Source organism: Prionailurus viverrinus, chromosome B2 (assembly GCF_022837055.1).
Source record: "Prionailurus viverrinus isolate Anna chromosome B2, UM_Priviv_1.0, whole genome shotgun sequence".
NCBI lineage: Eukaryota > Metazoa > Chordata > Mammalia > Carnivora > Felidae > Prionailurus > Prionailurus viverrinus.
Window position 1 is genome coordinate 13,713,017 of NC_062565.1, and position 21,686 is coordinate 13,734,702.

General features: G+C 49.3%; 2 long non-coding RNA genes across 5 annotated transcripts; one reads left to right on the forward strand and one right to left on the reverse strand.

The window, feature by feature from the left end:
• Positions 1–419: 419 nt before the first annotated feature.
• On the reverse strand, positions 420–2,578 carry LOC125165981 (uncharacterized). Its single transcript, XR_007152282.1, has 3 exons — positions 2,363–2,578; positions 1,159–1,244; positions 420–464 (listed from the first exon to the last, which is right to left on the reverse strand). It is a non-coding gene; the product is annotated as an uncharacterized LOC125165981 (long non-coding RNA).
• A 64-nt stretch (positions 2,579–2,642) lies between these two features.
• Positions 2,643–11,547, forward strand: LOC125165980 (uncharacterized). 4 transcript variants are annotated; one of them, XR_007152279.1, is made up of 8 exons: positions 2,643–2,718; positions 2,833–2,950; positions 3,135–3,282; positions 7,231–7,336; positions 8,193–8,551; positions 10,312–10,450; positions 10,601–10,712; positions 10,869–11,547. It is a non-coding gene; the product is annotated as an uncharacterized LOC125165980 (long non-coding RNA). The 4 variants fall into 4 exon arrangements; XR_007152278.1 differs by having other exon boundaries at positions 2,644–2,718; positions 10,601–11,547; XR_007152280.1 differs by lacking the exon at positions 8,193–8,551 and having other exon boundaries at positions 2,644–2,718; positions 10,601–11,547.
• Positions 11,548–21,686: the final 10,139 nt, after the last annotated feature.

Here is a 21,686-nt window from a genome sequence, read left to right on the forward strand (position 1 = left end):
AAAGCGGAGCCCCGGTGTGAGAAAGAAGGAGAAGAAGGTTGGTAACGTCACCCGCGCATCACCACTGTTAACATTTTGGTTCACACACATTTTTATTTTTCAAAAATGTATTTTGTTTTGTTTTAGAGGTTAGTTGTTTTTTATTTTTTTTAATTTTTTTTAATTTTTTATTTTTTTTACCAGTTATTACCAAGGAGGAAGTGGTGCCAGAATCTCACAAGCTTCTTACTGTTTGATCCATGACTGTTTTTCTCGCTCCACTTCCAAATGGTGGTTGAAAATCTTTCTCGGGGCGCCTGGGTGGCTCAGTCGGTGAAGCGACCGACTTCGGCTCAGGTCATGATCTCACGGTCCGTGGGTTCGAGCCTCGCGTCGGGCTCTGGGCTGACGGCTCAGAGCCTGGAGCCTGCTTCGGATTCTGTGTGTCCCTCTCTCTCTGCCCCTCCCCTGCTCATGTGCTGTCTCTGTCTCAAAAATAAATAAAAACATTAAAAAAAAAAAAAGAAGAAGAAAATCTTGCTCAACCCTCTGCCCCACCTCTGGCTTGCTGTCCCTGGAGTGGGTCCCTCTTCCCCACGTCGGCAGGAAGTTGCCAACTTGGCTCACATCGCCTGCCCCTTCCTGGGTATCTCTGAGGACCTGTAGGCTGGAGTTCTTGCCCGTGCCAAGGAAGGACATTTCCTCGGAATTTTCTCTTTTGTAAGCCATGGAAGCGTACAATATATTTGAGAAAAATTCGATTCCAAATTAATTAAAAATGTAAAAAGATTTGGCTTTAAAGGGATAAGTTTTAGATATGAGAAGTTTACTTATGTGGAACATCTCATTCCAGAGAAGAGGGAATTCACTCGTGAAAATGAGAAACAACCTGAGCTTTGCGTTCCCTGGGCAGGTTGGGAACTTTCGAGTCCTGAGTTTGGAAGCCTGGATAGGCCGGGACGGGCTAGGCGTGTCCCTTCACCACTCTGTTCCTCCGTCTTCCGAAGGGGGAAACAGTTTGGATCTCACGGAGGTGTTGCAAGGGTTAAATGAGAGGGCGATTGTGGGTCCCATCCTACAGCTTCAGGCCCCAGCAACCGCTCACAAGACCATCCCTTATATAATCAGAGCAAGTAATTCAGAGGCCCAGACTGGCCGTTCTCTCTTGGTAGGGAATACCTGGGCCTAAGAGCCTGCGATGGCGATCCTTCATTATTTAGCTCTCCCTGGGGCACTGTCCAGCTGCCTCGAGTCTTTAATTTGCGCTGCAGAAAGGACACAGAAGAGTTAAACAGGAATAGGTTTTTTTACGCTGTTTTGGAGTTTTTCCTCTTTGTTCAACATCAAAGTGGTCCCCGGTCCATTTTGCCAGTTTATACATATTGTTGCACTCAGAGAAAGGCTGGGGGAGCTCAGCTGGCTGCCTGATCAGCTGTGACTCCCTCACAGGCCGGCTTAGGAGGCCAAATGGATTCCACCCCTGTAATGTTTTAATGATAAGGGGGGCGGTGGGAGGACGCTCCCTCCCTTTCCGAAGGAGACTTTGTGGAGGCCCCGCTAATAAATCATTTGTTCCCTCTAAATGCCCTCTCTCATCCACATAGGCACACTTGAGGCTCCCACTTGAGCCCACACACATAGGCTCCCACTTGAAATTTCTCATCAAGGGCAAACAGCTCCCAGCCCCGATGGCTGAGCTGCTTTTCAGCCCCCTCTGGTGCTCGTGACTAGCCCGGGGTGGGGAACTCGTGGGCTGCAGAGCCTGAGGGCCCCCCCACCCTGGGAAACACAGTCAGGGGCCCGCTTTGTCTCCACCCCACACCCCTCCCCATCTCTCTTGCCATGCCCCCGCACTCTCAACTGCACGAGAGAAGAAAACCAGCCACACGGAGGATTTGGAGGCTTCTGGCCCACTAGTCCTTGGACTTGCCTTCGCTTCCCCCCAAAGCCTGCGCTCTTCCAGGGAAAGCTGCCTAACGTGGCGCTCAGCAGCTACGCGGGCTCCAGAAGAAAGTCACTTGGCTGGAGAGCTGGGGATTGCACCCCCCACCCCCCCGCCTGCCTCTTCCTTGCAACTGGCTCCCAGGGAGAGCTGGGGGTTGCCACGTGGCCACTTCTGGGCTGGGCCCCCCTGGGCCTGCGCCCCTGTCCCTCCCGTCCAGCCCGGGGCGGAAGCCCACTCGTCTGCCCGAGCCATTTGGAGCACGTCGGCTCCTCCTCCCCGTACAGGTGTGCAGCTGGGATAACCGATGATTAATGCATGTGTCTGGCCGGGCCTTCAGGGTAATTTGATTTGCTTGATATCCAGAGTGATCACCCCTCTTTCCTTCCTCCCCACCTTCTTTTTTTTTTTTTTTCCCCCTGAGTTTGTGGCAGTGTTTACCTTAGTTGGTGTTTTCAGTTGATGAATGACACTTGTTTCTGGCCTCCGTTTCCGCCCAAGTTGTAATTAGATTTTGCACGAGGCTCCTGTGATTACGGACCTGGGCCTTCCTCCCCCATCGGACCTCTCAAAAGTTACTCGGCTTCCCGAACTTTCCCCAGTTTTCCTTCCTGTCGTCCTCACCAGCAAACCCTGGTGCTGATGCGCCGGCAGGAGGCCCCCGTCACCTCCGGGGGTTTAGGGTTTGTGCTGGCAAAAGCCACATCCTGCTCCTGATGGAATTCATTAGGCTGGAGGGACGAATGGCTTCCCAGAGATGCGCTGATCTGCCGGAGGGCAGCCGTGCTCTGCCCCAGGTAAGGCGACGTCTGCAGAGTCACCCCTCCCAGTGGATGCTGCCTGGCTCCCCGGGAGGGGTTCTGTCTCTGCAGAGGGTGAGGCGAAGCTGTGTTTTCTTTTTTCTTTTTAAGAGCTCTGAGGAGGAGGAAGCAGCCTGGGTGCCTTGGAACTGAAAGAATGCCCACGCAGCCGAGACAGCACCGCCAGTGAATTCACGGTCCGGGAAACAGATGAACTGCACCGACCCAGGTTACTATCTGTCTGCAGAGTTGAGATGAAATTAGAGCTAGTGAGTCTGGTTCAGTTTACGCTGGGTCCACATCTAGGGTCAAGCAGTAAACGGAACATGTTTCTGGGGTTGCAAAAATTGGCTGAGGTTCTGCAAAACTATTATCCAACTGCTTTTGTTTTGGTGTGCCTAAGTCCCTCTTAGAAAACTCGCAAGGAAGAGATTCGGAAGTGGAAGAGGGAGAAACATTGGTCCTTAAGAAACTGCTAAGAGAAATTTGAGGCCCCGGCGGCATCGTCTAGAAACACCTTTACGGTCTCAGCGTGGACTTACTAAAAACCGCACTGGGTTGGTGAGGACACAGCTGACGGGGGTGTGTGGCCCTTGCCTGCCCCGGCAGAGCTTGAAACCCTGTTGGGGACAATAGTGACAACCTAGGGCCATGGAGAAGAGAAGGGAGCCGGTGTCAGGACGTGGATTGTACTCCCTCCTCTGTCGCTAATGAGTGCTGGGACCTTGGGCAAGTAATCGCTCAGGGTCGGGGTCCTCACTACAAATTAAGGGAGTTGAAACAATCTCCTAAAGTTCCTTAGAGCCTTAATCTTCAGAATCTAATTACCACCCCCAGTAGATCTGTTGTATCACCAAGCAATAAAGGGAACGATGTAGACAAAGGATGCCGTTCAGAAAGCACCGTGTCACTATGGACGGCTCGAGGGGGGACCACGGAGGAGCGGGGGCTCGCGCTGGACGGTGGTGTGGGCAGGACACCCAGCAGGGAGGGAGCCCAAGGGGTGTTTGGAGGATGGGGAAGAGGCCAGGTGGGGGGAGGTGGGTATTGAGAGAGAGCTTGGAAGGTTGGACCCAGATGGGGAGGGTGTGGAACTCTGGCCTGAGTTCTAGAACTTGAGTTTGTGTGCTGACAGCTCAGAGCCTGGAGCCTGCTTCAGAGTCTGTCTCTCTCTCTCTCTGCCCCTCCCCCACTCATGCCCCGTCTCTCCGTTTCTCAAAAATGAATAAAAATGTTAGAAAAACAAAATAAGAAAATGTTGTTGTTGTGGTAGAACATACATACCATAAAATTTACCACTTTAGCCACATTTAGGTTATGGTATTTAATACATTCACTATTGTGCAGCCATCACCTCTGTCCCTTTCCAAAACTTTTTCACCTTCCCAAACAGATGCTCCGTACCCATAAACATTGGCCCCTGGTTCCTCCCTCCCCCCTGCCCCTGATAACCACTGTTCTGTTTTCTGTCTCTAGGAGTTTGCATATTTTAGGAACCTCACATAAGTGGAATCGTATAATATTTGGCCTTTTGTGTCTGGCTTATTTCATTTAGCATCCTGTCCTGGAAGTTCATTCCTTTTTAAGGCTGAATAATAATCCTTTGTGCGTTTAGACCACGTTTTGTGTATCCGTTCATCTGCTGACGCTCACTTGGGTTGGCCCCACCTTTGGGCTCTTGTGAATGAGGCTGCATTTAGCATTTGAAATTTGGCCAGGAAAAGTCTTACTCCTTATAAGGTATGCTAGGCTTTTATTTTATTTTATTTTATTTTATTTTATTTTATTTTATTTCATTTTATTTTATTTTATACTATAATAGCTTTATTTTTTTAAGTTTATTTACTTATTTTTGAGAGAGAGAGAGAGAGAGAGAGAACACACAGGGAGGGACAGCAAGAGAGGAGAGAGGGAGAATCCCAAGCAGGCTCTGCACCGAGAGCATGGAACCTGAGGAGGGTCTCGAACCCACCGACGTAAGATTATGACCCGAGCTGAAACCAAGACTTGGACACTTAACCAACTGAGTCACCCAGGTGCCCTGGTATGCTATGCATTTAAAAACATTTTTCTGTGGAGAACTTAGAGCAGCTGAGATATTCCTAGATGACCCAGGTTAGTTGAAGGGCTTGGAGAATGGCACCGGAGGGCTCTAGGGGGTGCGGAACTAGAATGTTTTGTTTTGTTTTGTTTTGTTTTGTTTTGACAACTACTCAAAACTCTATGATCATTGGAGAAGGTCTTGGCAGAGGAAGGAAGCCTTCCTGGAAGCCTCTTCTGGAAGGAGGCAGAGAATCAATCTTTGGCCCTCAGGACCTACCCGTGTGTTTCTTCTCCGTTTTCTCTCCTACCCCTTAACCAGATCTGCTCACAAAAAAAGGATTATTTACTGGAACAAGCACCAATTTGTTGTTTCTCCCAAGAAATATTTGCATTTTCAACCTCATCTCTTCTTAGGGAATAAGACTAGATTTTTTTAAAATTGTCAAATGGGGGCACCTGGGTGGCTCAGTCGGTTAAGCGGCCGACTTCGGCTCAGGTCGTGATCTCGCGGTCTGTGAGTTTGAGCCCCGCGTCGGGCTCTGTGCTGACGGCTCAGAGCCTGGAGCCTGCTTCGGATTCTGTGTCTCCCTCTCTCTCTGACCTTCCCCTGTTCATGCTCTGTCTCTCTCTGTCTCAAAAATAAATAAACGTTGGGGCGCCTGGGTGGCGCAGTCAGTTAAGCGTCCGACTTCAGCCAGGTCACGATCTCGCTCTCCATGAGTTCGAGCCCCGAGTCGGGCTCTGGGCTGATGGCTCGGAGCCTGGAGCCTGTTTCCGATTCTGTGTCTCCCTCTCTCTCTGCCCCTCCCCCATTCATGCTCTGTCTCTCTCTGTCCCAAAAATAAATAAACGTTGAAAAAAAATTAAAAAAAAAAATAAATAAACGTTTAAAAAAATTTAAAAATAAAATAAAATAAAATAAAATAAAATAAAATAAAATTGTCAAATGGATCCCAGCATTGGACGCTCAGTTGGAAGAGGTGTGGGGAATCTTCCCTGACCTCCTACCCGGCTGTAAATCTTACTTAGGTGCCCTTCCATTCATACACCATTGGGGCTTGAGGAAGAAGGTATTGGTTCTTTTGGGAGGACTCTGTCCTCACAGGAGGAATGGGAGAAGGCATTCGAAATCCAAAGGACGGGAGAAGCGTCCCCTTGCTTTTGCTGTTTCTAATCGCCAACGCTGCTAGAGAGAATCCAGGCATCGTCCCAGGGGTCTGCGCAGAACTTTGTAGTTTCTAAACTTTTCTGAGATGGGGGCCGTTGAAGGCATGACTCCCTTTCTTTGGGAACTCCCTGGAGATTATAGTATTAGGGAGATTCCCCTTAACTGGTTTCGCAAGGCGGGACTGACCTGCCTGGATAAGGGACGCCCAGCTGTCTGTATGCATGACGGCAGTTGATACCACTTGTGTGAGCACTCTGAACGCAGTGCAGACTTCGGGTGATGAGAATCGCCTCAGAGGTCCTGCTCTGTCTCCACACGTCCAACCCGTGAGGAGTTGTGTTATCCCACGTAATCCCACAAAGAAGAGGTGACGGGAGTTGGGTTTTTGTGCCTTAGCAGGTGGAGTGGAAGGAGAAGGGCTGGCAGAGGGGCGCCTGGGTGGCTCAGTCAGTTGAGTGTCTGACTCTTGATTTCGGCTCAGGTCATGATCCCAGGGTTGGTTGTGGGATCGAGCCCCACGTTGGGCTCCATGCTGAATATGGAGCCTGCTCAAGATTCCCTCTCTCTTCCTCTTTAAAAATAAAATAAAATAAAGTCAAATAAAGTCAGATAAAATAAAATAAGGAAGGGCTGGTAGAACAAGCAGCCAGCGTGGCACAATGTGTCCAAGAAATTTACAGAAAGTCTTTTTTCTTTTCTTTTCTTTTCTTTTCTTTTCTTTTCTTTTCTTTTCTTTTCTTTTCTTTTTTCTTTTCTTCTTCTTCTTTATTTTTTAGCTACTCAAAATTCTTCATTTTTTTATGTAGCTTTCTGACTCAGTGCTCGTGCCTTCAACACTTTCACAATGATTTTTCTGCTCCTCAATAAGGAAAGCGCGCTTGATCCCGTCACGAACACATGCGGCACGCACGAAGCCACCACAGGCCCTCCTGACCTGTTGTAGACAACCTCATGAGAACTTTAGGCTTCACGGCATGAACTCCCTGAAGCTGGCCTGCACGCACGCCCGCCACGTGCAGATTTGGGGGCTTTCCCAACCTCCTCGGTGTAAGGGTAGAGGATTCGGTCAGTTAAGCGTCTGACTTCCGCTCAGGTCACGATCTCCCTTTTCTTGAGTTCGAGCCCCGAGTCAGGCTCTGTGCTGACAGCTCGGAGCCTGGGACCTGCTTCGGATTCTGCCTCTGTGTTTCTGCCTTCCCCGGCTCAAGCTCTGTCTCTCACTCTCGCTCTCTCAAAGATAAAGAAACATTAAAAAAATAATAATAATAATAAATAAAAATAAACAATTCTATTACCAGGGGTTCAAGAGAGCCTAGTTTTGTTAGAGGCTGTCTACGACGGTATGTCAAATGCTGGACCATTCTGAATGCCGACGGACAGACGCTGTCCCGGTAGAGCAGAAAGGTACAAAGGGTCCTATTTCTTTGGCCACCTAATAAGGAGGACAAAGGTTGTGGTATGGCTCTCAAGTATTCAGTCAGCCAGTTAGTCACAAAACGTTTATTGAGTACTTGTTATGTACTGGGCGTAGGGGCTAAAGAGATAAAAGGAGGGTGTGTTTTCCGTGTGCACCAGTCAAGTTGAGGGCAAAGGCAAGTACATAATCAATTATAAGGCAGAGAGTGGAAGATTGTATTTCCCCCAAATGGCCACGGTGATTACTCTAAAATATCATATATTACTAAAAAATTTGAGGAAGAGTAAGGGGACCAGATCAGGAGACATTTATGACTGAAAAGATCTGTCATTACACTCACAGATTCCAAGGGAGAATGCCATGCCCCATGGCATGCCATGCCACGAGGGATGACCCAAAGAAGTGCCAGGATCAGTCAGGAGGCAGGAAGGGGGGAAAAAGTGAAAAAGAACCTCCACTGTGGTTTCACAGGGAAAGCATCAGCGAGGCAGCGTAAGCGAGCTTAGGTTTGGCTACTTTGAGTAATTTCAGTGAGGCTCTGAGGCACAGGGACTGTCCCTAGTTGTCTGGGAAGTGACCCTGGGGTGATGAGGGCATGGGGCGTAGTAGCTCGGAACATGACAGACCAGTAAAAACGTTGACGTGTGTGGGCTCTGGATTGGTTGGTTTGAATGTGAATGGTGTGCTTTGTGGGTCAGCAGTTCACCATCTCCAGGAATCGGTTAACCCTGGGAGGGGCAATCTCTCTGGGGTTGACAAGGCCCCAGACGTCAAAGCATTGGATTACAGAAAATACAAGACGTGGTTCATAGAGTGATATTTTGGGTCCCGCATGTTTTCCAGAAGCCTGCCACTCCTCCATCAAGAAGGGGAATCTATGTCCTTGTGCCTTGAACTTGGAGGACCCTTGTGCCTTGAATAGATTGTGGAAGAAGTTAACACCGTCGCTTCCAAGGCTCGGTCAAAAACAAGATGGCCTCCATTTGGCTCTTTTTCTGTTGGGATACTTGCCCTGGGAATGTAGACGACACCACGTTGTGAGGAAACCCCAGGCACAGACAGGGGCTGCATTTCTGAATTCTGACTGAGAACCCCAGCTGAGGCCCCAGTGAGACTATGCCAGACATTGGGCATGTGAGTGAACATTTAGATCCCAGCCCCCAGCCTTTGAGCCACACTGGCTGATGCCAACTGGAGCAGAGGTGAGCAGTCCTCTAGGAGCCTGCCGGAGTGCAGATTCATAAGCAAAATAAATAGTATCATTATTTTCAGACACTAGTCTTGGGTTAGTTTGTTGCAGAGTGCTAGATCAGTATGCACCCCGGGTCGCCGCCAGGTCGGGGAGCACAGGATGTTTTGGATACACATGGGGAGGGTGGGCCAGGGATAGGGGAGGAGACAGGTCAGAAAAGGCATCCCAGAGATAATAACAGCCACATTTGAGAGCTTACTATATGCCCAGGCACTATTTTAAGGATTTTATGTGCGTTCAAGCTGTTTTTATTCCCAACACTTCTGACACTGAATGTGGGACTTTGCCTCATACCAACCAATTCTTTAACTCTCTGGACAGCAGAGAGTTCTGATCTGTTCCGATCTGACACTGCCTGGAGTTAGTGCAGACATCGCAGGTGAAGGGGTCAGTCCCACAAGACTGCTCCCACCACCTCACCCCTTCAGACACTCATTACGAGTGCCGGGTTGTGACCTGTGCCTCTGACCAGCCAGCTATACGTGATCCCCTTCTCGTGTTTGATAATTTGTTAGAAGGGCTCACACCCCTCAGGAAAACACTTCACTTCTTAATATTACCAGTTTATTATAAAGACTACAACCCAGAAACAGCCAAGTGGAGGAGATGTACAGGGCAAGGGGTGGGGGTGGTGGAGGTTCATGGAGCTCCATGCCCTCTCTGGGCATGCCACCCTCCCAGCACTTTAAAAAATTTTTTAAAAATTTATTTATCTTTAAATAAATAATCTTTAAAGTTTATTTATCTTGACAGAGGGGGAGAGAGAGAGAGTGGGAACACGGGTAGGGGAGGGGCAGAGGGAGAGAGAAAGAGGGAGAGAGAGAGGAAAACAGAGAATCCCAAGCAGGCTCCACTTGGCCAGCACAGAGCCAGATGTGGAAGAATCACTTAATTAGCAGAAACTCAGGTATGGAAAGGGGCTGGCTGTGAATAACTAAAGCTGCTCCCATCTCTCGAAGTTTCAAGGATTTTATATTTTCTTTTTTAATTTATTTGTAAAAAGTTGAAGTCCGTTGTGTTATGCTAGTTTCAGGTGTACAATTTCGTGATTCAACATCTCCATATAGTGCTCAGGGCTCATCTTGGGAAGCGTACTCTTAATCCCCTCTACCTATCTCACCCATCCCCCACCCGCCTCCCCTCTGGTAACCACCACTTTGTTCGCCACAGTTAACTCCGTTTGGTTTGCCTCTCTCTCTTTTTCCCTCGCTTTGTTCATCTGAGTGAAATCACATGGTCTTTGTGTTTCTCTGACTGACTTGTCTCACTCAGCGTGATACCCTCTAGCTCCATCCACGTTGTTGAGAATGGCAAGATTTCATTCTTCTTTATGGCTAAATAATATTCCGTTGTACAGATACTCCATCTCCTTTACCCATCCATCTATTGATGGCCATCTGGGCTGCCTCCATAATTTGACTATTGTAAATAAAGTTGCAAGAAACAAAGGTGTACGTATATCGCCTCAAATCAGTGTTTCTGTATTCTTTGGGTAAATACCCAGCGGTGCTATTACTGGATCGTAGGGTAGTTTTGAGGAACCTCCTTACTGTTCTCCGCGGTGGTGGCTGCACCAATTTGCATTCCCACCCACGGTGCATGAGGGCTCCTTTCTCCCCCACATCCTCGCCAACGTTTGTGGTTCTGGATTTTTAGTCTTAGCCATTCTGACGGGGTGAGGTGATATCTCATTGTGGTTTTGATCTGTAGGAAGCTCCAAGGATTTTAGAAGCTCTGAGTCAGCCGCTGGGGAGGAGACCAAATATATATTTCTGACCGTATCACACCGCATTAATTCCTGTCATCTTCGTAAAAGCCGTACAATGTTAGTACCGTTCCTACTTAGAAGGTGAGGAAACCAAGCTCAGACGACACAGCTAGAGGAACGTATTGAAGTGGGGTTTCAGTCAGGTAGCCTGACTTCCAAGTGCGTGCTTTTATCTGCAAGATTATGTCATTTTATTGATTCACAGCCTCTTTCTGTCTTTTTTTTTCACAGCCTGTTTATCAGAGAAAAACAGGGACCACTCGTTCACTCATTTCATAAACATTTATTGAGTTTGTGCTGAGCAATGATGCATGAGCTGAGTTGAAGAATGAAGAGTTAGTAGGTATATATGAGAGTGATCATAATCTCGCAAAAGAAGTAAAGAGGATGTGGGGGCGAGCTGGCTGCCCATTGATCGCCAGGGTTGATTCGGCTGATCTGGCTGGCTAGGCGGGTGTCCCCTTCCTCCCTCACCGATCTATGTGCGTCCCTCCCGAAGCTGCGCATTAGGTCGAAGAGGACGGGCCTCTTCAGTCAAGGGTATACGAGTAGCTGCGTTCCCCCGATAGAACCTCCAAACAAGCTCTCAAGGTCCGCTGTAGGAGAACGCAGGGTGGTCAAGCTTCCAAGACTCCAGACACATCCACATGAGGCGCTGCACGTGGCAGTCTGCCTTTCTTAAAAAAAAAAGAAATAAAGAAGAAATAAAGACATGAGAAAACCTGATGGATTTTATTTTAACCTTCATATTTTGAAATAAAGGGAGATTCGCGGGAAGTTGTAAGAGAAACGCATGGGGCGGGGGAGTCCCTTGCCTACATCAGCTCTCCTTTCTTGATGTTGGCATCTTGTCCAGCACCAGAGCAACAGAACGGACGTTGGTACAATTTGCAAACTCTTCGGTCTTCATCAGTTCTACGTGCGCTCGTGTGCATGCCCGCGACCGCGTCGGGGTTTGTCTCCTGTGCGGTCTCTTGGAACTGCCACCGACCGCAATCAAGATGCATGGCTCTTCTGTTACCACGGGCCTGGCGCAGTTAGGGTCGGTGGAGTAGAATGATGAACTGGTAAGAGAGGCAAGCAGAGGCCATGTCCTGGCTGATGTCCTCACATTAGGGGGCTTGAATATTACACAGAAGGTCTTAAACAGTGATAAGGGCCAAAACAGAAATCCCTTTAGAGAGAGGTGATAGGGTGTCTTACATTCACCCTGAGGTTTAAGTGGCTTCTGTTAGAGTCTTTTTTTTTAAGTTTATTTATTTATTTTGACAGAAAGAGAGAGAGAGAGAGAAGGAGAGAGAGAGAGGGAGAATCCCAAGCAGGCTCCATGCCGTCAACGTGGAGCCTGACGCGGGGCTCAAACTCATGAACTGTAAGATCATGGCCTGAGCTGAGATCAAGAGAGTTGGACGCTCAACCGACTGAGCCATCCAGGAGCCCTGTTAGAATCTTTCTTTTCTTTCTTTTAATATTTAACTTTATTTATTTATTTTGAGAGATAGAGAGAGGCAGGGAGGGGCAGAGAGAGAGGGAGTGAGAGAGAATCCAAGCAGGCTCCACACCATCAGCCCAGAGCCTGACAGGGGGCTCGAACTCACAAACTGTGAGAGCATGACCTGAGTTGAAATCGGGAGTTGGACGCTCAACCGACGGAGCCACCCAGGAGCCCCTATTAGAGTCTTTTTTTTTTATTGATTTTTTTTTACATTTATTTATTTTTGATAGGCCGAGAGAGGCAGAGCACAAGTGGGGGAGGGGCAGAGAGAGAAGGAGACACAGAATCCGAAGCAGCCTCCAGGCTCTGAGCTGGCAGCACAGACAGAGCCTGACGCGGGGCTCGAACTCACGAACCGCGAGATCGTGACCTGAGCCGAAGTCGGATGCTTAACCGACTGAGCCACCCAGGCGCCCCCCCCCCCCCAGAGTCTTTCTTAAGAGTGGACTTTCGGAGCTGAGAGAAAAGAGAGAACGTGGACAGTGGGGATCTGTGTGTGGGTGCGAGCGGGTGCAGGCGACAGGAGCCCGGCCCCGGCCCAGCCCCGCGCGTCTTCCTCTGCCCCTTCATGGTCACTGCCTCCTGAGCTGCCCTTGGGTACCAGCTTCCCAGCTTCCCTCACCAACACCGCCCCAGCCCATCTGACTCTGGAAACAATTGCACAGGATTATCGTGTTTCGGGTTTGTCTGTAACGTGGAATGAAATATACAGCACACCTTTTATAGTTGGTCTCATTTTCTTCCTGTCACCAAAGCAGAGTGTTAAGAAGAGTAAGTCATTTTCCAGCTACCATAACTGCGACTGCATTTAGATTAGAAAAATGATTTGCTTGAGCAAAGTGGCGATCAGATAAATCCCAGGAATTTGTTTCTTTAAAAAAAAAAAAAAAAAACAAACGTGTCAGAGAGAGAGGGCTGTTGCCTTGTTCTTTGAGGGGGTGGGTCCTATATTCCTTGGCCTCATTTGGAAGGAATCCTGACAGTTCTGTCCATCAACTTCCCAGCAGTGTTGGGATAATAAGAATTATGAAGGCGTTGCAGCCTTTCAGAATCTGATAAAACCCTTCCCTTTTTCGTGATCTCATTTAATCCTCCCAAGAGGTGGGGAGGGGAGGGGTGGGGTTGTATCGGCTCCGGTTTATAAATAAAGAGACTGCGAGATGGCTTACAATTGCACTGCTGGCAAGGAGAGGGGACATCTCTCGATCTCTACGGCTACACAACAGCCCAGACTTTTGGGATGAGCCATCTGAACGCGTGTGGTCCGGCTGATTTTCAGATGAGAACCACACTCCAGAGAGAAGCAGGGAAAGGCATTTGCCATTGGTTCTGTGCTCATTTCATGCTGGGGACGGAGCACGCAGGGTGGCTTACTTTTGTTATCTCATTTAATCCAAGATGTGAGAACGCCAGCACCAGAAACACGCAAGAAATCCGTTCTCCAGGGCTGGCTTTTAATAAAACCCAAACCGTGAGTGATCACAGCGGCTCGCGGTGACCTGGGGATGCTCGGGAGGAAAGCTTTCTCTTTCTTCTGTGCTGTATCCTGCCTGTTCCCAGGAGAAGGGAGCCCCATTCCTGCTGCTGTCCTTGGTAGACATGGGGTCCCTGGGACTGCAGCCACTCATATGCATGAGCCCTTGTCCACTTGGCCATTCAAGGCCCCTCGTCTTAGGTTCATCAGGACCTCCAGCCTCTGCAGAATGTCCACTGGATATTTCTGAGAATGCTCTACAAGCCCGTCCGCATTCTGACCCTTGTCACCGCTGGGGTGCCAAATGTTGGGGTGCGCGTGCCGTGCAGTTCTCTATGGAAGGGGTGGAGGCCCACGTCCGCTCCTTTCTGTATTGCGCTCTGCTGTGGGGTTGCCCAGTCTAGAAGCCAATACTCCACTGTTTTTCTCAGAATTCCAGCAACAAAGCTCTCTCAGCTTCTTATGGAACTCCTGGTCTCCTTAGGACACAGTTACGCATGCCGGGTCCTTGGGAAGATTAACTCCCATGCCGAGTTTGCTTGGCACACACACTCCTGAGTAGTCATAGGCACTGACACAGAACTCGGGGTTCACTGGCCTCTCTGCAGATGACCGTGGTGGGTGGGTCAAGGTCAAAGGGTTGGCTCCTTCTTTGCTCCGGGCAAGTTCTCTCGGCATAATAACTGATAAGGGGCGTGTCCGGTATTTACCTTCCCCCCCACCCCATGCATCTTAAATACTAAAATGTGAGTCACTGATAAAAAGCAGTCAGCAATTGTTGGTTATCAACACTGTGCCAGCCTGTATTCGAGGAGCTTTCTGTACATGATCTCCTTCGAATCCCAGAACGACCCAGAGACAGCACAACTTACCGCCGATGGGATCGGAGGTCAGTAGGACCCCTAGAGTGCACACTGCCCGGCGTGAGAGACTGTATTTTCCTGTGCCTTAGTCCCTCATTTATAAAATGAGGTGGTTAGACCGTATGTTCTTCACAACCCTTTCTGACTCCAAATTTCAATTCTGTTGCCTTTCTCAGGAATATCTACAACCCAACAACAGTCAAAACTTGAAACCCCAGGGGCGCCTGGGTGGCTCAGACAGTTAAGCGTCTGCCTCTTGACTTAGGCTTGGGTCATGATCTCATGCCTCGTGGGTTCAAGCTCCGCATCAGGCTCTGCACTGACAGTGCAGAGCCTGCCTGGGACTCTCTCTCTCTCTCCCTCTCTCTGCCCCTTCCCTGCTCCCACATGCCCGCACACTCTCTCTTGCTCAAAATGTATGAACTTAAACAAAACAAAACCACCCAAAACCCCAAAGAGCCATAGGACTTATTGTAGAAATACATCTATATCTATATCTACATATCAATATTTCAGTGGGTTATTATTCTGAGGGAGGAGTCTTTAAAAATCAACAGCTAAGTTTTTTTTTTTGTTTTTAAATTTGAAGAAATCAAAGGCTGGCCTCAGCCAGGCTTAGAGAATTAAGGGGTCTTATTGGCTCATTTGCGAAAGGCCTGGAGCTGACTTCGGGCTTTCGCTCTTTAGGTCTACAATTTATTTGCAGGTTTTGCCTTTGCCCATGGTTCACCTTTGTCCTCAGGGAGGCTTCCTTTATTGGCAAGATGGTCACCAGAAGTGATGGAGGTTCACTCCCATTGATGGGGAAGAAGCACTGCTTTCCCTCATCATTGACTGTTTTCCCTGTCACACTGATTGGCTCATCCCTGAACCGTTCTCGAGAAACACTGGGAGTCCATTCTCAGGAACCTACGTTATTATCCATGCTTAAACCGGTCACTGTGACAGAGGGGGTGATGTGACATGCCAATCAGGGTCTATCCCTCAGAGCTGGGTGTCGATTCATATCTACCCAAGATTGCTTGAAGTAGGGCAGCTTCTCCCGAGGAAATTCTGGGTAGTGTATCCGGGCGGGATAGAATGGGTTATGCCACAGTAAGAAGTAAGCCTAGCATCTTAGTGGCTTAAAACAATTAGGACGTTGCTTGCTTATGTCTGATGGGGGTCAGCAGGGAGGCTGCGGTGGTCACTCCTGGCCCCAGGCTTCTGGAGACTCTATCTCAGCACACGCTCTCACCGTTGCTGCTCTAGGGAAAGAATGCTGGGGGGACGAGCATCACGAGTTAAATGTTTCCAGCTGGAAATGACACGCACCCTCTCTGCTGCCGTGGCATTGGTGAAAAGCAAGCCAAATGGTGAAGTCCAGCTTTGACGGGCCAGGAAGGTGCAGTCGTCCTGAGTCCCTGGAAAGAGAGGGGGGACTGTGTCCGTGAACAGCAATGATGCCTGTCATAGCGAGAACGGATGCAGGTAGGTCATCGACAGATCCTCAAGGCGATACTTCTGAAATCCTGACAAAAGGAAATGGTGATGAACTGAAATGGTCAGAACACCCAAGCTGGAGAGTGATTGAAATTTACTAGCTAGGCGTCTCTAGGCGAGGAATCGTTGAGCGTCCGTGTTCTCAACGGTAAAAATCGGGATAACGATATTTATTTTGCAGGGTCTCCGTGCCGTCCCCTGAAAGAACGCACGTGAAAGTGTATTAACTCTTTGTGACCGCTCTGTGCTCCATAAGAGTTACGTTAACGCTCTGACTCCTTCTGCTTATGTAAAATCTTAATATCAACGGTTCTTAGTTTTGGAACGAGCTTTGAGAAGGCAATCGCCGACTCTGCCTTTGACCTCTGCTCATCACTCTGACCCCCACTGTGCTCTCCGAGAATGCAGAAGGATGGTAGGAATGGATGGCTCTGGGTTTTCAAACAGTCTCCTTGGGAGAAAATGTTCCTCTGTCTCATGCGTGCTTTCATTTCACACCCGTATCAGTGGGCTATTTCCTCCTAGATGATAAGCGGTTTTCATTTCCTAAAGGTTTGGGGAACGTGAGCTTTCTGAACTGCCCAAGAGGAGCAGGTGGGATGGGACGTGGTCCAATGGCAAATATTCCATCCTGAAAGTCCAAAGATCTGAGTTCTGTTTAGGGCTCTGCTGCATGTAAACTGCACAACCCCGGGCAAGTCAACCCGCACAGTCAGCCTCGTTGTGCTATTTTGTAAAGTGCAGATAAAAATTCCAGCCCCGTCTTCCACTGAGGACTTTTGAGAGGATGAAGGAATTAATGTTCCCATTCTATATCTCCATATATGCATAGAATACTTTCAAGGGGGGAGCAAGGCACTGAGCCAGGTGCTGAGGAGAAACCAGTTAATTGCAGGTGCAAGATGCACACGTACACGTGGCCCGTTTGGCTCCCTAGGGGGAAGGTGGGGACTAAACGCCATGCAGCAGTAAGCACTCTGGCTATTTGAGGTGCTGCAGACCCCGAGGCAGCATGTGGGGTGGAAAGATGGGCGCCCCAAGGGGATCACATCGGTTGCTCCCCTCTGGGAGCCCTTCCCCGCTTTGGCGGCCCCATCAAGCAAAATGGGTAGGCAAGTGTGCATGTGACAAGGGTACCCATACAAGTGCCCCGGCTGCCATGTGGGGACTACCCCAGGGGTGGCAACTTACCTGCACAAGGTGTAAAAGAACGCCCTTCTGGGGTTTTGCAAATCATTCTTCTGACCCAGCTTCCCAGTCCGGAGAGGGGCAAGGGGACAGGTGTCCTGTAGCCTTTTCAGTGGAAATGGGGGTCACCCCACCTGCTGGATGGGTACTGTGCTTCAGGCCCTGGCAGAGAGCCCTGAGGATGTCTTTGTCCCTTCCTAGCTCTGAGTCAGCCACTGGTTCCCCTGGTGGTTTTGCTGGAGCAGGGCTTTGGGTGAGGGCTAATTAGATAATGCCTGCGAAGCATTTGGAGCTCCTTGGAGACGCGCTAGCTCTCAATGTATTATTAATGTGAGCACAGTGTTTCCAAACAAAGACATGCCTACTTAAATACCCGGTGGTGGTGGTGGTGGTGGTGGTGGGGAGGGCGGGGGGAGGTAGAGGGGAGGCAGGAACGCAGAACAAGCCCACGAGAGCCCATCTTTTGGGGAGGCCCTCAGCCCCATCATGTGATCTGGGGTCAGGGCAGAGGCGGGGACTGGCATTATGAGATGGGGATTTGTAGGGCATCCCTTCAATAGGCAGGCGGTACTTGTGTGGACAGCGTGAGCTGGCAAAGGATAATTCCTGCTAAACCAGTCTGTGGCGGTGATGTGGGAGCTGAGGAGAGAAACCGGCCCGAGTCCTGGCCAGGCTGGGCTCCCCTCGGGGTTGTTTCCGATCGAGGGGACCGTGCCAGCTTCCGGAGCACTGCCCAAGCTGGCTGGCCTTCCTCTGAGAGAGGTCAAATGGCTGCGTCCTCAAAGGACTGATTTGGAGGAGGAGGTGTCAATTCCTGTGTTAGGGGTTGTGACACTCGTCCCCATGGAGGGTTGAGCTTGGAAAACTCACACCTCTGTCCCTGGGGACCCCTGTGGCGGCCGCACCGGTGGGTGGGTGTCCCCTAAGAGACATGCTGAAGTCTCTTACGGATTGGATGTGTACATCCCCTCAAAATTCCTATGTGGAAGTCCTGCCCCCTGATGGGATTGTGTTTGGAGGCGATTAGGGTTAGGTGAGGTCGTGAGGGTGGGGACCTCCACGATGGGATTGGCGCCTGTCCACGAAGAGATAGCAGAGAGCTCTCTCCTGTGTCTCCACCATGTGAGGAGGACACAGCGAGGAGGCTGCACTCCAGGAAGAGGTGCTCACCAGAAACTGAATCTGCTGTCACCTTGATATCTGCCTTCCCAGCCTCCAGAACTGTGAGGAAGAATCGGCCGCCCCGTCCATGGTACTTTGTTATGGCAGCAGAACAGACTGAGACAGAGTCCTAACCTCCCGTCCCGTAGAACGTGATCCTATCTCGAAATGGGGTTATCACAGATGTAGACGAGGAGGGTGGGCCCCTGATCCAACGTGACTGTTGTCCTTATAAGAAAAGGAGAAGAAGCGGCGCCTGGGTGGCTCCGCTGGTTAAGTGCCCGACTTTTGGTTCGTAAGTTCGAGCCCCACGTCGGGCTCTGCACCCACCGTGTGGAGCCTGTTTGGGATTCTCTGTCTCCTTCTCTCTCTGCCCCTCCCCACCTGTGTGCGTGTGTTCTTTCTCTCACTCTCTCAAAATAAATAAATAAACCTAAAAAAAAAACGGGGGAGGGGGATGCACCTTGGTGAGTCAGTCGGTTGGGCATCCCACTCTTGCTTTTGGCTTGGGTTGTGATCTCACACGGTTTGTGGGATTGAGCCCCGCGTCCTGCTCTGTGCTGACAGTGCGGAGCCTGCTTGGGATTCTCTCTCTCTCTCTTTCTCTGTCCTTCTGTCTCTCTCTGCCCCTCCCGCACTCACACTCGCACTCTGTCCCTCTCAAGATGAATAAACTTAAAAAAAAATTTTAAATGAAATCATAGCTATGGATTTTAAAAACCTATTAAATAAATAAATAAATCAATAGGGAAGAAGTGTGGACAGACACACACAGAAGGAAGAATGTGAAGACCTACCGGAAGAATGCCTTGTGAAGACAGAGGCAGACACTGGAGTGACGTGTCTCTAAGCCAAGGGATGCCCAGCATGGCTGGCAATGCTGGAAGCCAAGAGAAGGGCGCAGAACAGATTCTCCCTCAGAGCCTTAGAGAGAGCCAACGCCTTGATTGTGCACTTCTAGTCTGTGGAACCTTTAGAGGGAACATTTCTGTGTTTGAAAGCACCCACCTTTGGGGGCGCCTGGGTGGCTCAGTTGGTTAGGCGTCCGACTTCGGCTCAGGTCATGACCTCGTGGTTCCTGAGTTCGAGCCTTGAGTCGGGCTCTGCACCGGCTTGTGTAGAGCCTGCTTGGGATTCTCTCTCTCCCTCTCTCTGTCCCTCCCCCACTCACGCTCTCTCTCTCTCTCTCAAAAATAAATAAGACTATTAAAAAAAGATTTTTTTTAAAGTTTATTTTATTTATTTTATTTTTATTTTTATTATTTTTGTAAAGTTTATTTTTATTTATCTGTTTTTTGAGAGACAGAATCCTAGGCAGGCTCTGCACTCTTAGCACTGGGCCCTACACGGGGCTTGAGCTCATGAACCGTGAGCTCATGACCCGAGCCAAAGTCAGGAGTCGAATGCTTAATCAACTGAACCACCCAGGTGCCCCACATAACATCAATTTTTTTTCTTTAGTTTTATTAAATCCAGTTGATTTTTCCTTTTTTTTTTTTTTTTAAAGTAAGCTCTACACCCAACATGGGGCTTGAACTCATGACCCCAAGATCAAGAGTCACATGCTCTACTGACTGAGCCAGCCAGGTGTCCCTAAAAAAAAGTAAATCTTTAAAAAAAACCAAAAACACACACTGTTATTTCTCCTCCTGAATCATCAGGTGACGTTTTATTAGAGGTCACCCAATCTCGTAATGGGTCAGTCCCGTCAATTACCACGGGGCAATGGGTGGGTCTGGTATGGGCTAGTAAAATCCTAACCTACTAGACAATCAGGCAGGTTCTGGCTTCGAACCATCTTCACTGTGCCTGGCGATCCCCACCCCCCGCCCGTGGCCTCAAGGCAGCGGACTTTACAGACCTCCCAGCGTCCCTCTTTTGCCCTCCTCCCCTCCGATTCCTGCTAATTCCCAATCACAGCGCCCCAAATAGGTAACTTTTAGGCACGCAAACCTCAGCTTCTGTTTGTCATGTGTGTGAACAAACCCAATGAAATAGATCGAGTTACTAAAGCTGGTTGCACCATGTTATGTAAACTAGTAATTAACAGTCTTAGTAGAGCTGGCTTCTCTACAGCCGCTTAACCACCAGTGCCCCCTTCCTGGTTCTGGGCAGAGGCGACAGAACAGCGGGGAAGCCAGGCCACAGACACCTGGCATTATCTCGGGGTAGATCGCCTTTCAGAGTAAGCATAAACCTCCAGCGACCTCAAGACCAGAATCAACTTCTAGAAGGCCGGTTCAAAATAGCACCCGGAGGCTTTGCCTTCGGGGAATGTCCTCCGCCACCGGCATCCCTGCCTCGCCGGGAGGGGCGGATACCATCAACCCAGGACATAAAGCCTTCTTTATTTGTGGCGGTGAAGCTGTCCAGTTGACTCAACCAACCAAGCTTTCTGCCTCCAGATGTTAAGAGCCAGTATAATTCAGGTTGAGAAGAGATACAGAAACTTGTATGGGAATACCTCATTTTTAAAATTTGGGCTGCCGATGGCACAATGGCTCCAGGGCATGACTGCCGGTTATTAAAAATGTTCTCATTTTTTTAAAGGTCCATGGATGCTAATAGAAACCAGTCCCTATGTTAAAAACAAAACCCAAGTATTAATTAATGTGGGTAGATAAGGATTTTATTTAGAACAGGCAACCTGTATAGGTTTTTGCTGGTGTGGGCGTTTCTTTTTTATTATTATTAAAAAAAATTTTTTTTAATGGTTTATTCATTCTTAAAAGACAGAGAGATACAGAGTGCTAATGGCAGAGGGGCAGAGAGAGAGGGGGAGACACAGAATCGGAAGCAGACTCCAGAATCTGAGCTGTCAGCCCAGAGCCCGACGCGGGGCTTGAACTCACGAGATGTGAGATCATGACCTGAGCCGAAGTTGGATGCTTAGCCGACTGAGCCACCCAGGTGCCCCAACTGGTGTGGGCGTTTAAAACGTATTCAGCGGAGGCACAAATTGGGCCGGGGCTTGGAAAACTTAGGGGTAGGTTAGTGAAATCGGGCAAACTAGTACTAGGTAATTGTCGTGTTGAGAACTTAAGCTAGACGCTGAGGGGGATAAGCCAGGAGTCGTTTCTTCTAAGGGCAAGGAAACAATAATGACGCTTGCGGTGTATCCCTTAGGCACTGTATTACATTCTGACTGTATTATCTTACTGAATCCTGATTCTTTCCACTCGGAGCCGTGGAGTAACTTGCAGGATTCACCTGGCCAGAAAGGTTGAGGTTCAATATGAATCCAAGCCGGCCTAATTCCAAAGGCCTGGACCCGTACTGACCCTAAAGCAAGGTAGACTGTGAGAGCTACCCGACAGAAGCCCAGGGGAAGGACAGATTGATTCCGACCGGCGAAGTCGGGCAAGATTCTGTGATGGAGGTAGGATACGAGCTGGTCTTTCAAAGGTAGTGAGATTGTAATAAGCAAAGATAATTGCGGGGTATTCTTGGCGGAAAGCAAAGAGCTCCCGCAAGAGTTCCCAAGGAGGCCAGCGCGGGGCTGTGCAGAGAATGGGAATTACCTGAAACGGCAGGTCTGAAGAATGTGGGCTTCAGAGATGGGCTGACAGAGGTCATATTGGCAAAGGTCTTGAAGGCTACCCTAAGGGACTTGGAGTTTATGCTATTGAGCAAGGGGTGGTGATTAGACACGTC